At 47.7% G+C, this 14,534-nt stretch overlaps 1 long non-coding RNA gene across 1 annotated transcript in view; it reads left to right on the plus strand.

The window, feature by feature from the left end:
• LOC128114853 (uncharacterized) overlaps positions 1 to 14,310 on the plus strand; it is an 87,855-nt gene extending 73,545 nt beyond the window's left edge. The window contains exon 3 of the long non-coding RNA XR_008219919.1: positions 8,491 to 14,310. This is a non-coding gene — a long non-coding RNA (uncharacterized LOC128114853). The remainder of the gene's footprint in view (positions 1 to 8,490) is intronic.
• The last annotated feature ends 224 nt before the right edge of the window (positions 14,311 to 14,534 follow it).

Genomic DNA, 14,534 nt, shown 5'->3' on the forward strand with positions numbered 1-14,534 from the left:
CGATCAGAACAGAGGATGATTTCAGCTGTTTACTTGGTGGTTCTATATTTTTGAGTGTATTTCCTCAATGTGTATCTTAATAAATCCCTATTACTCTTTAAATAGACTCACGTGGTTGATCTTAACAGTAAGCCGGGGTTCTTGCAGGATGCTAATGTCCTTCCTCATCAGCACTTCCTTGTCCGACTTCTCTATCCTTTGGGCAGCACCCCAGCATTCAGTTACGCCCCCACCCCTGCTCCTGTTGTGATATAGGCTGGTTCTGCAGTTCTGGGGGATCCAGGGCTATGACATCCATCTCTTGTTCCTCTCTGTATTAGTTACTTTCTGTTGGTGATAAGAACACTGGCCAAAGCAAACTTGGGGAAGAAAGGGTTTATCCGGGTCACACTTCCATGCCATAGTCCATCACTGAGGGAAGTCAGGACAGGAACTCAGGCAGGAACCTAGAGGCAGGAACTGAAGCAGAGGCCATGGAGGAATCTGCTTTACAGGCTTACACTCTGTGGCTTGCTCAGCTTGCTTTCTTATACAACTCAGGACCACCTGCCCAGGGGTGGCATCACCCAGAGTGGAAGGGGTCCTCCTATCTTAATCACCAATCAAGAGAATGCCCCCCAGAGATGCCCACAGGCCAAGGTGATAAAGGCAGTTCCTCAATTAAGGGTCCCCCCTCCCAGGTGACTCTACTTTGTATGAAGTTGATAAAAGTTAACCAGCACGCTCTCCCAGGCCTGGCCTTTTCCACCAGGTTGCGCCAGGTGTCATTCTGGTTCTTGGTAAGTTGCACGGCAGAAGCCCATTCTCCTGGCAATGACCTTCTCTCCGACCGGCACCTGCTTGTTTAACCACTGGAGGGTTTTCATGGGGGCAGGGGTGTCTGCTTCTAAAGGAGCTCGATTGCTCTAGCCTTTCCTCCTAGCAGGTTTGGGTGTTTGAGAGTTGCCCCCCACGTGTCTACATCCTGAGCCCCATTCTCACCGAGGGGGAGCTCCTGGAACCCTCCGCAGATAAGGCCTCCACAAAGCTGGCCAGTCTTACACTTTGCCCAGTCCCATTCTCCTGGGCTTCCCCACCCCATTCCAGTAAATCAAGATTCCAGCAAACATCCATCCCCTAGTTCCCATCACTCCTGCTGGGGTGGGGGCAGGGATGCTGTGGTCATGTAGTACCTTCTGTGTCTTAGTTAGGGTTACTGTTGCTGTGATGAAACACCATGCCCAAAGGGACTTGAGGAGGAAAAGGTTTATCTGGCTTATACTTCCATATCACAGTTCATTATTAAAGGAAGTTAGGACAGGAACTCAAACCAGGCAGGAATCTGGAGGCAGGAGCTGATGCAGAGGCCATGGAGGGGTGTTGCTTACTGGCTTCCTCTTCATGACTTTCTCAGTTTGCTTGCTTTCTTTTCTTTTCTTAATTTTTTTTTTAACTTATTTTACATCCCAACTGCAGTGCGCCAGCCCCCATCTCCCCTCTGCCCTGACCCTCCATCATCCACTTCTCCTCCATTTCTATTAGGGAAGGGCAGGCCTCCCATGGATATTGCCAAAACATGGCATATCAAGTTGCAGTAAGACTAAGCACCTTGCCTTATATTAAGGCTGGACAAGACGACCCAGTGTGAGGAATAGGGCCCCAAAGGCCAGTAAAAGAGTCAGAGACAGCCCCTGCTCCCACTGTTAGGAGTCCTACAAGAAGACCAAGCTACACAACTGTCACATATATAGAGAGGGCTTAGGTTGGTCCTATGATCACCTGTTTTCTTATAGAACCCAGGACCACCAGTTCAGGGGTGGTACCACTCACTACAGGCTGAGTCCTCCCCCATCAATCACTAATTAAGAAAATGCCCTACAGGCTTGCCTGCAGCTCTATCTTATGGTGGCATTTTCTTAATTGAGGTTCCCTCCTCTTAGATGACTTTGGCTTGTGTCAAGTTGACATAAAACTAGCCAGCATATTCTGTAAGCCTATGGTCCCTGCTTACCCCAGGATGATTTGCCTCGACATCAATGTTATATACGCAGGGGTTCTCTGCCTTCCACCTACCAGTCTGGGTCCCTGTCGCAGGGGCTGCTGAGGGAGTCAGCTCCAGAGGCCACCTTCAGAGCCAGCTTTCCATCACTGCTTCTGGAGCCAGCTGGCTGAAGTCGTCTTCCCCGGAAACAGCTTCTGAGCACAAGTGACTCCAGCAAGTATACACTGTGGGGGTAGGTCAGGGCTCCATGCTGAGTGACTGTGCACCCGCTCATCCTTTGGCATTCCAGAGTGGGGCTGGCCCCTAGAGCTTACCTGAATGGGGATGACAGGCTGGGTCTTTGGAACCCATACGAAGCAGCCATTGTCCTGCAGGCTAGCCCTGGAAGAGGGTCAAGCAAACCTGGGTGCTGCTGTCATCAAAGGAAGGGAGCACTTAACCATCTTCACTGGAGCACCTGGGAGCTTATCCCCGGGAGGAGGGTGGCCTTCCAGAAAGGGGATGATGTCTGAGCACTTTCACGAGGGCATCTTGTTTGTTGCTGCCCAGGGTGAGTCTGAAATGGCATGGGTGGGGTCTGTGACCCAGGGAAAGTGGGCCCAGGTGCTAGTTTGGCATGGGAGCTGACACCCTGGGTAGGTAGGTCTTCATGAGATCAGCCAGGCCATGATGGGAGTGAGGGTGGACTATGAGGTCCTCGGTGGCGGCGCAGGCTTTCACTTGAGCTCAGGCTACAGGGACAGGCCCAGTGCTTCCTTTCTGTTTCTCATGCTCCGCCCTAAATGCTGTAAGGAGGTGGGAGTAGAAGAAAGGGTGAGCAGGACCACAGTGTCAAAGGGCATCTTGTTCTAAAGTGAAATGTGCACCCTGCTCTCTCATTTATCTGCTTATTATCTGTCCCTCTGTCTGTCATCTCCCTCCTGCCTGGCTCCTATATGCGCCTTCTCTCCACACAGGGGCCATGATGACACCAAGGACACGTGTTCTTGAGAGACAAGGCTTAGTCCTTTGGGGAGAAGGCTGCTTTCTCTCTCTTCACTGGGCCAGGCCCAGCCATCTTAGAACCGTGGCACAACGCCAGATTTCATTAAATCAAGGGAGAAAAATATTTTTGAAAGAGGGTAAATAGAACCTAATTTGCCATGTGGTTGGAATTAACACAGAACACTTCCCATCAGCCTTTGAAGGGGCTGGTGGTTGAAACAGCTTCCTTGGCTCTGGCTTAGGCTTCGGGGCTGTTCAAAACCTTTGTCATCAAGGCTGGCGGCTGGTGCTGGCTGGGATGGGGTACACAGAACATCTTGGGTAAATGTTTGCCTTTCGGTGGCTGTGCTGAGGGATGGCTGTAGCTGTGGAAGGCCTTCTCCCAGATAGGAATCCCTCCCCGAACCCCACAAGGGCTGCTGAGTTCTTGGGGTGGAGCTGGCAACAAGGAGGAAGACTCACAGGGGTCATTCCAGCTGCGCTCACCCCCTTATTCTGTTCAGGATATGCTGCGAACAGCTGGTGGCCACATGTTGTGGGGGAAGAGTCTACGATATTGCTGCAATCTGACCATTTCCTGTAAAAAGTTCTTGCGTTAGAGACTTCATCGCAAATGCTGTGTTGACGGTACTTGGAGACCAGGCCCTTCAGAGGTAATCAGGGTTAACTGAGGTCCATGGGGGTGACCTCCAGGATGGGGTTAAGAACTTTACTGTGTGGATGTGGTATGTGTAGGTGTTCGTGGATGTTGGTTTGGGTGTGACTGCATGTGTGGGAGGGTACATATATGGTTGTGTGTGTGTGTGTGTGTGTGTGTGTGTGGAAGCCAGGTATCAGTGTCTGCTGTTGTTACGTAGACTCTGCCCATCTTGTTTTTGGAGACAAGACCTCACATTGTTGGCTTGGAATTCAGTGATTTGGTTGTTCTGATTGGCCAGTGAGCTTCAGGGGTCTGTCTGTCTCCTCTTCCCCAGAACTGCGATTACAAGCACATGCCGCCATGCCTGGCTTTTTAACATGGGTTCTAGATTGAACTCAGGTCCTTATGTTTGTATGACCAATCACATTGCCATATGACCCATATCTCCCCAGCTCTGCAATGAGGGGCTTTTTTTTTTCTTCAGTTATGGAAGCAGTTATGAAGTTATGAAGAAGCAGAAGCAGAGGAAGAGGAAGTGGAAGTGAGAAGGGAAGCAGAGGAAGAGGAAGGGAAAGAGGAAGAAGCAGAAGTGGCAGGAGGAGGAGGAGGAGGAGGGGTCTAAGCTAGTACACTCACGCTTATGCCACGTCGTGTGTCCAGGCATGGGATGATACAGCAGGAAGGTCATCACCACCAACAGCTCTACTATCTTGAACTGCTAGGCTTCAGAAGCCGGTGCCTGGACAGATATGTGATTACAGCAACAGAAAATGGAGAGAGTGAGGCGCTGAGTGATACCTGCTACAGACATTATTTACCTGTGTGTCCCAGTTTGCTTTCTGTTGCTGTGGTAAACACTGTGACCAAGAATAGCTTAGGGAGGAGAGGGCTTATTTGGCTTACACATCCTGAGCACAGTCCGTCACTGAGAGAAGTCAGGGCAGGAACTCCAGTAGGAACCTGGAGGTAGGAGCCATGGAGGAAAGCATCTTTCTGGTTTCTTCCTCATGGCTTGCTCTGTCTGCTTTATTATACAATCTGGGGCCACCTGTCTAGGAGTAGCACCCCCCCCCAGAATTGTCTGACCTTCCCATATCAATCATTAATTAAGAAAGTGCTCCGGAGATGTGACCACAGACCAATCTGATCGAGGTAGTTCCTGAATTGAGGTTTCCTCTCCCCAAGTGACTCTAATTTGTGTCAAGTTGACAAAAACTAACCAGCCCAGCTGACTCCTTGACAGCCTGACACACGAATACATCACTGTAAAGCCTTTTCATTTCTCTCTACCGAGATCGTATGTTAATATCACAATATAAAACACAGCCCAAGTTTTCAAAGTTGTATGGTCTTTAAAAATGTCAATATTTAGCCGGGCGGTGGTGGCGCACGCCTTTAATCCCAGCACTCGGGAGGCAGAGCCAGGCGGATCTCTGTGAGTTCGAGGCCAGCCTGGACTACCAAGTGAGTTCCAGGAAAGGCGCAAAGCTACACAGAGAAACCCTGTCTCGAAAAACCAAAAAAAAAAAAAAAAAAAAAAAAAAAAAAAAAAAAAAAAAAAAGTCAATATTTAAGAGTTCATTAAAAAAATCAAAGTCTCTTAACTTTAGGTTCCTTTAAAAATCAAAAGCAGATTATATGTTTTATTATTCCAAGAGAGAAGAAACAAGGCATAATTATATTTGAAGCCAAACTGAAGTTGAACATTGTATATAGCTCAGAGTCCAATGTCTGGGACTCATTCAAAATTTTCTGTGCTCCAAAGGGCTCAGACAGCTCCACCTCTCTGGCTCTGCCATCTGCAGCACAAATATCTTGTCTTGTAAGCTCAGGCTGGCTCCATACCATACCCAGCAGCTCCAGTATTATGGGATCTCCACTGTAAATGAGGCTGTATCTCTACCTATGGCCCCTCTTTATGAACTTCAGTCCCTCTACATGGTGCCAAGCCTCAGCTTCTCCCACGGCCTCTCCAATCCTAAAGGCTTCCATGACTTTAAAACCAGTTAACCAGCATCCATTACCCCAGTAAAGCAAAGCTTTCACTTCAGTGGTGCTGATTCTTCAGCCCCATATCACACAAACGGCCCCCAAAGTATCCTCGCTACTTTTGAAACTTCACAAGCCAGGACTTAATGGGTTCTCCAGCCCCAAGTTCCAAAGTGTTTGCATAATAATCCTTAAAAACAACATGGTCATGTCCATCATAGCAATATTCCACACGAGGGTACCGATTTCTGTTCTAATTTGTTTTTCTCTTATTGTGATGATAAATACCACAGCAAAAAGCAAATTGGTAAGGAAAGGGTCTGTTTGGCTCACAGGTCCCAATCACAATTCATCGGAAGAAGTCAGGGAAGGAACTCAAGCAGGAATAGAGACAGAAACCACGGAGTCAAGCTGTTTCCTGGCTTGCTTTCTTATCCAATCCAGGCTCACCATCTACAGCAGGGTGTGTGTTCTCATCTCAATTAACCTAAAACTAGAAACCCTCTCATAAACACACCCAGGGGCTCCTGTCTTGGTGATAGTAGGTTCTGTCAAGCTGACTGTCAACACCAACCATCACGGAAGTGAATACAGGAATAAAAAACCCACTTCTGGAAGATGAAGTAGAAAAGATGAGAACTTGAATAAGAACTATTCCTGGAGATAGAAGAGAGTATCATAACCAGGAGACAAGATTAGGGGGTTGTGGAAAAGGATGAATTAAGAGACCTTGGCAATGAAGAATTTAATATGTAGTTGAATTAGTAGGAGAGGCCAAGCAGAAGAGAACTTTGTGATGACAAGATCAGGCTGGAGGCTAGAGAGAGGGCTCAGCAGGTAAGAGCAGATATTGCTCTTGCAGAGAACCCGAGTTCTGTTCCTAGCACCCATGTTGGGAAGCTCACAGCTGCCTGTAACTCCATCTCCAGGGGATCTGATGCTTTTGGCCTCTGGGGGCACCTGCTCTCATGTGCACATACTCCACTTCTGACACATAAAAATAGTTTTTAAAAAAGCTGAAAGGACTAGAAAGGGTGGTCATTGGTTAGGAATACTTACTGCTTTTACAGAAGATCTGGGTTTGATTCCCAGCACCCATATGATGGTTCACAGCTACCCCATAACTCCAGTTCCAGGGGATCCAGTGCCTTCTTCTGATTTCCACAGGCTCCTACATGAACATGGTTCATAGACACAAAATCAGGCACATACATGTATCTATACAAAATAAATAGGTGTCCTGAGTGCTGCATATGGTGGTGTCTGGCAGCATAAGGAGATGCATTCTGAAGTTCAAGAATTCCTTTATGTGGATCTTCCAGAGGTAAAGAACATAAAGAAGGAAGGCAATGGGGAGGTAGCTAAGGTACTTGACATATAAGCCTGAGTCTGATCCTCAGAAAAAAGCTAGATGTGGCGTCACATGCTTGTAATCTCCTCACTAGGGAAGTGGGGACAAATGGAGCTCTGGGGCCTGCTGATTGGCAGTGCCTGCCTAGCCTACTTGGCCAATGATTGACCTGGTTTCAAATCAAGGTGGGTGGGGCTTTAAAAAGACCCCTGACATTGTCTTCTGGCCTCAGCATAATGTATGCACATGTGCACATCTGCACATGCATGTTCCTACACAGAATTGACCAACCACTCAACAATCAATCAATCAATCAATCAATCACCAATCAATCAGAGTCCTGCAGAATATAAAAAGGGACTCGAGTCTTTGGGTTGAAAGAGTGAAGAAAATATCAATCAAGACAAAAACATATGAATGGGGGCTGGAGAGATGGCTCAGAGGTTAAGAGCACTGCCTGCTGTTCCAGAGGTCCTGAGTTCAATTCCAGCAACCACATGGTGGCTCACAACCATCTGTAATGAGGTAAGAGAGGTCTGGCATGCAGGCGTACATAGAGGCAGAATGTTGTATATATAATAAATAAATAATCTTAAAAAAAGAAACATATGAACAACAAAACATTTTCCATACCTGGTTATCAATCTATCTTGAGATTTCAGAATACTGATCAAAGGCTCAAACCTAAGCAAAGAAAACATTTCTCATGCACAAGCTGACTTCAGGCTTCTCATTGAATACAGGTGATCAAAGAAATGAGAGAAGCCTTTAAATTAGAAAGATTCATTAATAAGGGGCTGGGACGATGATTCAGTGGGCAAAGCACTTACTTTTCAAGCACGAGAACAAGAGTTTGAACCTAGAATTTATGTAAAACAGCAGCAGCAGCAGCAGCAGCAGCAGCAGCAGCAGCAGCAGCAGCAGCAACACCACCAACAACAATAAGAAAACCCACCAGATTTGGTGGCACAGGCTTGTAATACCAGTCCTGGAGAGGTGGAAACAGGTGGGTCCTGGGTTTTGCTACCAGATAGCCTCACCTACCTGATGAAGTCCATTCAATGAGACCTTGTCTCGAAAAAGTGGATGTTGAGCTGAAGAGACAGCTTACCTCCTAAGAGTACTTGCTGTTCTTCTAGAGAAGTGGTTCTCAACACATGGGTCGTGACCCCTTTGGGGTCATGTATCAGATATTTACATTATGATTCATAAACAGTGGTAAAATTACAATTATGAAGTAGCAACAAAATGATTTTATGGTTGGGGGTCACCACACCATGAAGAACTGTATTAAAGGGTCACAGCATTAGGAAGGTTGAAAACCACTGGGCTAGAGGACCAGTGTTTGGCTCTCAGCACCTACCTCAGGGAGCTCACAGCCTCCTGGCCTCCTCAGGTACCTGCACACATGTGGCATACACTCACAGGTGCACACATACACGTGAATAACAATGAAAATAAGTCTCAGAGCCAGCAACGGGCACACCCCTTTAATCTCAGGAGTGTTGTATGGCATTTTTCTCTGAATTGAAGCATTTCTTCCAGGAAGGACTCAGGAGGTGGACGGAAGGTCACATGTCTGGAAGAACAGAAACTTGGAAGATTCTCTAGGCCCCTTCCCAGCAGTATGGAAAGGATTGCCAAGGGGAGGAGACTCTGACCAGTCCGTCTGCAGAGAGGGGAGACGCTTGGACCATCAGCTGCCTGCAAGCTGTGCAGAGCTACAGGGTTGCAGCTTTTCTGAGCCATGACCACAGTGGGTGGGCTCTTTGGTGATGTAGCTGCTTTGGAATCCTCCTGCTCTGTCTTTGTAAGTAACCCCTCACCAAGACTTCCATCAGGAAGGAACTCCAGGAAACCCACTGGTTCACCACGTTGGACTTTGCTGCAGTTGCTGCTTTGGTCTGTCTTGTGTTCCCATTCTCAAGAAAGATCTGCCCCACAACAGAGAAGTAGAGGCAGGCAGATCCCTGTGACTTTGAGGTCAGCCTGGTCTACCTAACGAGTTACAGGGCATCCAGGACTACCTAATGAGATTCTGTCTCAAACAGAGAGAAAAAGGTGGGTGACACTTGGGGACCTCTCACACCTGTACATACATTTCCCCAAACACACACAAAACAACAACAAATCAATAATACTCATTCTAAATATCTATTTTGTGCAGTAAGGCAATGAGGAAATTTTCAGATATAGCATGGACTAGGACATTTATCATGCAAAAATAGAATATTAATGCCACAGTAAGAATACAAGTCCAGACATTTCTCCCAATGTGATATGAGTCTGAGACATCAAAGCTTAGCAAGGCTGAACCACATGCCTAAGGTCACACAGCCCACACGTGTCAGAGCTGGGCCTGGAAGTCAGGTCACTGTGGCTCCAAAGGCTTTTCAACTTCTACACGACCAGAAACACTGATGGCCCTTGTCCACACCACAGAGTCTCAGAACCACAGAGTTGGCCTTCAGGGACTGATCCAGGCCTCCACACTCACAGGGATTTGGAGTGAGTGCTGAGGAAACCCGCCAGGGATGGTCTGAAGAAGCCCAAATGGCACAGGGAAGAGACCCAGATTTCTCAGTGCTGTGAAGCAATGTTCCCAGCAAAGACAACTTAAGCGGGTGTGTGGTGATGGCTCACAGATTTGAGGACACAGTCCATCATGGTGGAAGGAGCGTGAGGTGACGGCCACACTGCATCTGCAATCACAAAGCAGACAGAGATGGATGCTGGTGCTCAGCTCACTTTCTCCCTTTTAGTCAGCCCAGGACCCTAACCCGTGGAATGATGGCACACACTTAGGGCGTGTCTTGCCCCCTCCACGAACCCAGTCCAGAAGTTCCTTTACAGACATGGCTTGTTTCCTAGGAGATCCTAGAGCCTATCAAGTTGATATCGATATCAACCATCACATTCGGTTCCTGGAAACTGCTTTGTGAAGGCCTCTAGCCCCAAATCCTGAGCAGGCTATGAGGAATCGCAGGGTGGGTAGGAAGGCACCATTGCTGGATAGAGTGCAGAGAGCCTGAGGGGAAGGACAGGAAACTGAACAGACCTCAAGCCTGCCGTAGATGAGGGATTTCCTCCTGCGATCATGTTCCACCCGGCATGGAGCACGGCTTACTGGCCTCATCCTAAGGGATTTTTCCCCCCACTTCCTTCCAAACTCTGAGACTTTGGGGTATCCTTGCCGGAATAAACACACAGACTCTCTACTTTGTCTGCCTCAAAAATAGTCTCATAGAATGGGCAGCTCAAACAACAGAAACACATTTTCACAAGTTCAGGAGGTTGGGAAGATAGATCGGGAAGCCTGATCTCTCTCTCTCTCTCTGGTAGCCCAGGCTGCTTTCAAACCCAAATCCTCCTTCTTTAGCCTCCAGGTTCTGGGGTTACAGGTGTGCACTCTCACACCCAGTTTAGGGTCTCTTCTTGTGAAGGTCGCATCCATGTGTCTTCCCTTGACTCCCTGACTCCGGCTAACGACCAAATCCCTCCCTCTCCATGACAGCATATGGAGGGGTGGCACTTCAACTTAAAATTGGGGGGTGAAGGGAGGCACAAGCATGCTTTCCATAAAACCTAGTCTATACAAACCAGAGACAACCAAGCTCAGTTTGATGCCCATCTGTACCTGCAAAGTCCTCACCCGCCTTTCACCCTCTGTCTGTCACTGGGACAGGTCCTGGTTGGATGACATATTCCATCTTTGCTACTACTGGCTTGCTACCACTCTGCCTCTACCTTGCAGTGGGCCCAGATGACCCTCTGATTGGCACTGCCTGGCTAAGCATGTCTCTAAGACAGATATTTATTCCTCAAAGGCTGGCGGTTACGTAGGCTGCTAAGGTGCCCCGGCTGACATCTTTTATTTGAGACTGGAAAGATCCTTGGTGGTTCTGTGGGGGCCCCTGAGTGTCACAGAGGGCAAGCTCGTGGATGTTTTTCTTGCTCCATTCCCCAGTTTAGCTTGGCTTTATGTGTGTGGGAAGGTTGTGCTGTTCAAAATCTTGAGCTGCTACTTGGAGACTTGTGGCTGAGGGGAATTTCTTTTCTCATTCGATCCAAATCCTGCCAGAGTTAATGAGCCTGGAGCTAAAAGCTGCACTGAAATTGCAGTGATGAGTTTATTCTTGGCAAAACCTCATTTTTCCTCTGCCTTGAGAAAAGGGTACTAAAATGACTTATAAGAAGTTTTTTAAAAAAGCCTTCTGCATGTTAAAATTCTTGGAAAACATGTTTTTAATGATTTGAGTGTAGATTAATAAGAAACAAATGCTTAGCATTTGTGAAAATAAAGTAAAATAAAAAAGAAAGAAGGTTGGTGGGTAAATCCCATATGTGACTTGCCGAGGAAGCCTGAGGGTGTGGCCGGCCCTACGGATGTGTGTGACAGGAAGGCTGAGCCCCTGCTCAGCCACATGTGAGACTAATTCCTTCAATCACTTGCGTACCAGCCAGACTGACTGATTGCACTCACAACCAGGACCCTCTGGACATGGAGATGTGCCACATCCAACATGGCTCCCGGGATGGACCTGACTAGGGTGTGGAGGGGAATGGAAAAAAAGACCAACACGCAGACACAGAAAAAAGGCTGGGACTGGGGGAACAGATCTCTGAGGGAGAAACCTCAGCACCCTGGAACCTCAGCGTATTTATTATATAGACTCGAACGGTGGGGTTATTATGTAGCATTGAACATGGAGGTGAGGTTACAGTGTACAGCTGGATCAAGGAGGCAGCTTGGCTTATATCAGCAGGAGCAGTCTCTGTAGTAGAGCTGTCTTCAGGCGGTGAATATCGGCAGACAGAAAGGTGGACATTTTCTGCACATACCATCAACATACACACATGGGCCAGAGGAAGGCTTTTTGGCATCCTTCAGATCCTCATCCTGGGGGATAAGCTTTGCCATTTTTCCATGGGTCTGAGGCTAGGGCCCTTAGCATGGCCAGCTCATGTCAACAACAACACACTTCCACTCAGGGTTCACACACTCAGTCTTCCTCCGCTCTCCACAAAGAAGTGAGCCATATTGGTGTCTGTGGTAGTTTGAATGTAATTGGCCCCCATAATCTCATAGGGAGTGGCACTATTAGGAGGTGTGGCTTTGTTGGAGTGGGTGTGGCCTTATTAGAGGAAGTTTGTCACTGTGGGGGTGGGCTTTGAGGCTTCCTATGCTCAGGATACTACCCAGAGTTTCAGTTGATTTCCTTTTGCCTACAAGATGTAGGATTCTCAGCTACTTCTCCAGCACCATGTCTGCCTGCCATGATGATAATAGACTGAACCTCTGAACTGTAAGTGAGCCACCCCAATTAAATATTTTCATTTATAAGAGTTGCTGTGGTCATGGTGTCTCTTCACAGCAATAAAAACTCTAAGACAGTGATTCAAGGAAATCATGAGAGAGTCCTCCTCCAAGAAGACATGCTGCCTTAAAGATCCTGAGATGTAAACTGGTGATGTAAACTGGTGACACTTGTGATACTTCCCCTTTGTTAGTGGCATTTCTTTTTCAGGGTTCAGGTCTAGTGTGGTTGTTCCCTCCTTTAGAGAATACCCCCTCCCCCTGCAGAATATTTCCTGTGGGATTTGAAGCCCCTCTTGTCTTCTGTGTATGTAACTAGGCCTGGCCAGGACTGAATGTGGGTAGGAAGGGGACACCCACCCAGACTATGATGCTTAGCCCCATTATCAACTGTTTTAGTTTTCTGTCCAATGCTGTGATAAGACCCTGGCAGGAAAGCAAGTTGGGGGAAGATAGTGTTTATCTGGCTTGCAAGTTACAGTCCATAATTGAGGAAAGGCCAGGGTAGGAATGCAGAAGCAAAGAACACGGAGGACTGCTGCTTACTGACTTGCTCTCCCTGGCTTGGCCACCATGCTTTCTTATGCAATTAGACAGGGCTGCCTGTCCATACAAGGGGTGACATTTCCTGCAAGGGACTGAGCCCTCCCACATCCATCATGAATCAAGAAACTGCCCCACGGACATGCCGGTAGGCCAAGCTGATGGAGGCAGTTCCTCAACTGAGGTCCCCTCTCCCCAGGTGACTCCAGTCTGTGTCAACTTTGACAGAAACTAATCTGCATATAAACTTGACCGGATTTATACCCCCCAGGGGAAACAATTCTCTTGGCATGTCTGTGTGTCTGTTTATAGATTAGGTTCATGGAGGTGGGAAGGTCCACCCTAATTCTGGGCAGCGTCACTCCCTGGGCTGGGGGTCCTGGACTGGATAAAATGGAGGAAGAAAGTTGAGTGCCAGCATTCGTCTTTCTGCTTCTTGACTCGCATGCAGAGTGACCAGTTAGTTGCCTAACACTCTTGCCGCCTCATTCTGCGGCTGCTGTGATGGACTGTGCCTTGTGACTGTGAGACATAACAAACCCCCTGTCTTTAAATTGTTTTTGCAGGTATTTTGTGGCAGCAAATGAAGAGTAACTGACACACACACACACACACACACACACACACACACACACACACACACACACAGAGTTATCGAAGGGATCTATCCATTTATGAGTACCTTTAGGCCTGCGTTGTATGGTGCTTTTTCCTCTGGTCATAATCTGATGTGAGCTTTAGACATAGTCTTGTAGCCATGAAGACTAGATCAGAACAGAACAGTGGTAGCCAGATCTTTTGTAAAGGAAGGGAGTTATGGATAGTCCCTAGGGAGGCCAGGAAACCAGATAGGGATCCAGATGTTACTCCTGCCCCCTCTACTCCAGCTGCGAGTGATCTTGGAAGATGCTAAATTACATAGAGAAGTGCAAGGTTGATTAAAAATGGAGTTCTGCCGTGCGGCGGTGGCGCATGCCTTTAATCCCAGCACTCGGGAGGCAGAGCCAGGTGGATCTCTGTGAGTTCAAGGCCAGCCTGGTCTACAGAGCGAGATCCAGGACAGGCACCAAAAAACTACACAGAGAAACCCTGTCTCAAAACAAACAAACAAACAAAACAAAAAATGGAGTTCCATAATGCAGCTTCTATGAGGTTGCCATCTGTAAAGGGGTGGGATTCTGCAGTGATGTAGCTAGTTGAAGAGGATCATTCACATCCCTGTGAAGTAACCCCTTGCTCTGTAAGAAGGCCCAATAAAACCATTGATCTCACCAAGTTGGACTTCAGTGAAACCATACTTAGGTTTGTCACTGGTGCCCATCTGGGTGACTGGACATTCACTTGCATCCCCTCAGAAAATGTTAACCCAACAAACTGGTACCCAGTGTGTGGCAAGACAGACGCAAAGGTGAGTTTGGGAAGAACAATTAAATGAGTTTGGGAAGAACAATTGCATGGTCCTGGCTCTGGGTGAACAGCCTGAGGGTGAAGCATCCAAGGGGGAAATCCTTATAAAGCCACTCTTCCCGACCTGGTGTGTGATGTGTCTTTTGCTATGGTGGCGATTGCCTGGATCTTGCTATGGGTAGTGAGACACATAATTAAATCTGAACCACTGGGAGCTGGAGTTCCGGTCCGGAAAATTCCAGGGTGGCAGTCTTTGTCTATAAGGTATGGAACTGCACACCTGCTTGATGAGAGGGGTCCGCTGGATGAGTATGGAGATGCC

The sequence above is a fragment of the Peromyscus californicus genome, unplaced genomic scaffold, assembly GCF_007827085.1.
Source record: "Peromyscus californicus insignis strain IS unplaced genomic scaffold, ASM782708v3 Scaffold_19__1_contigs__length_69161282, whole genome shotgun sequence".
Classification (NCBI taxonomy): domain Eukaryota; kingdom Metazoa; phylum Chordata; class Mammalia; order Rodentia; family Cricetidae; genus Peromyscus; species Peromyscus californicus.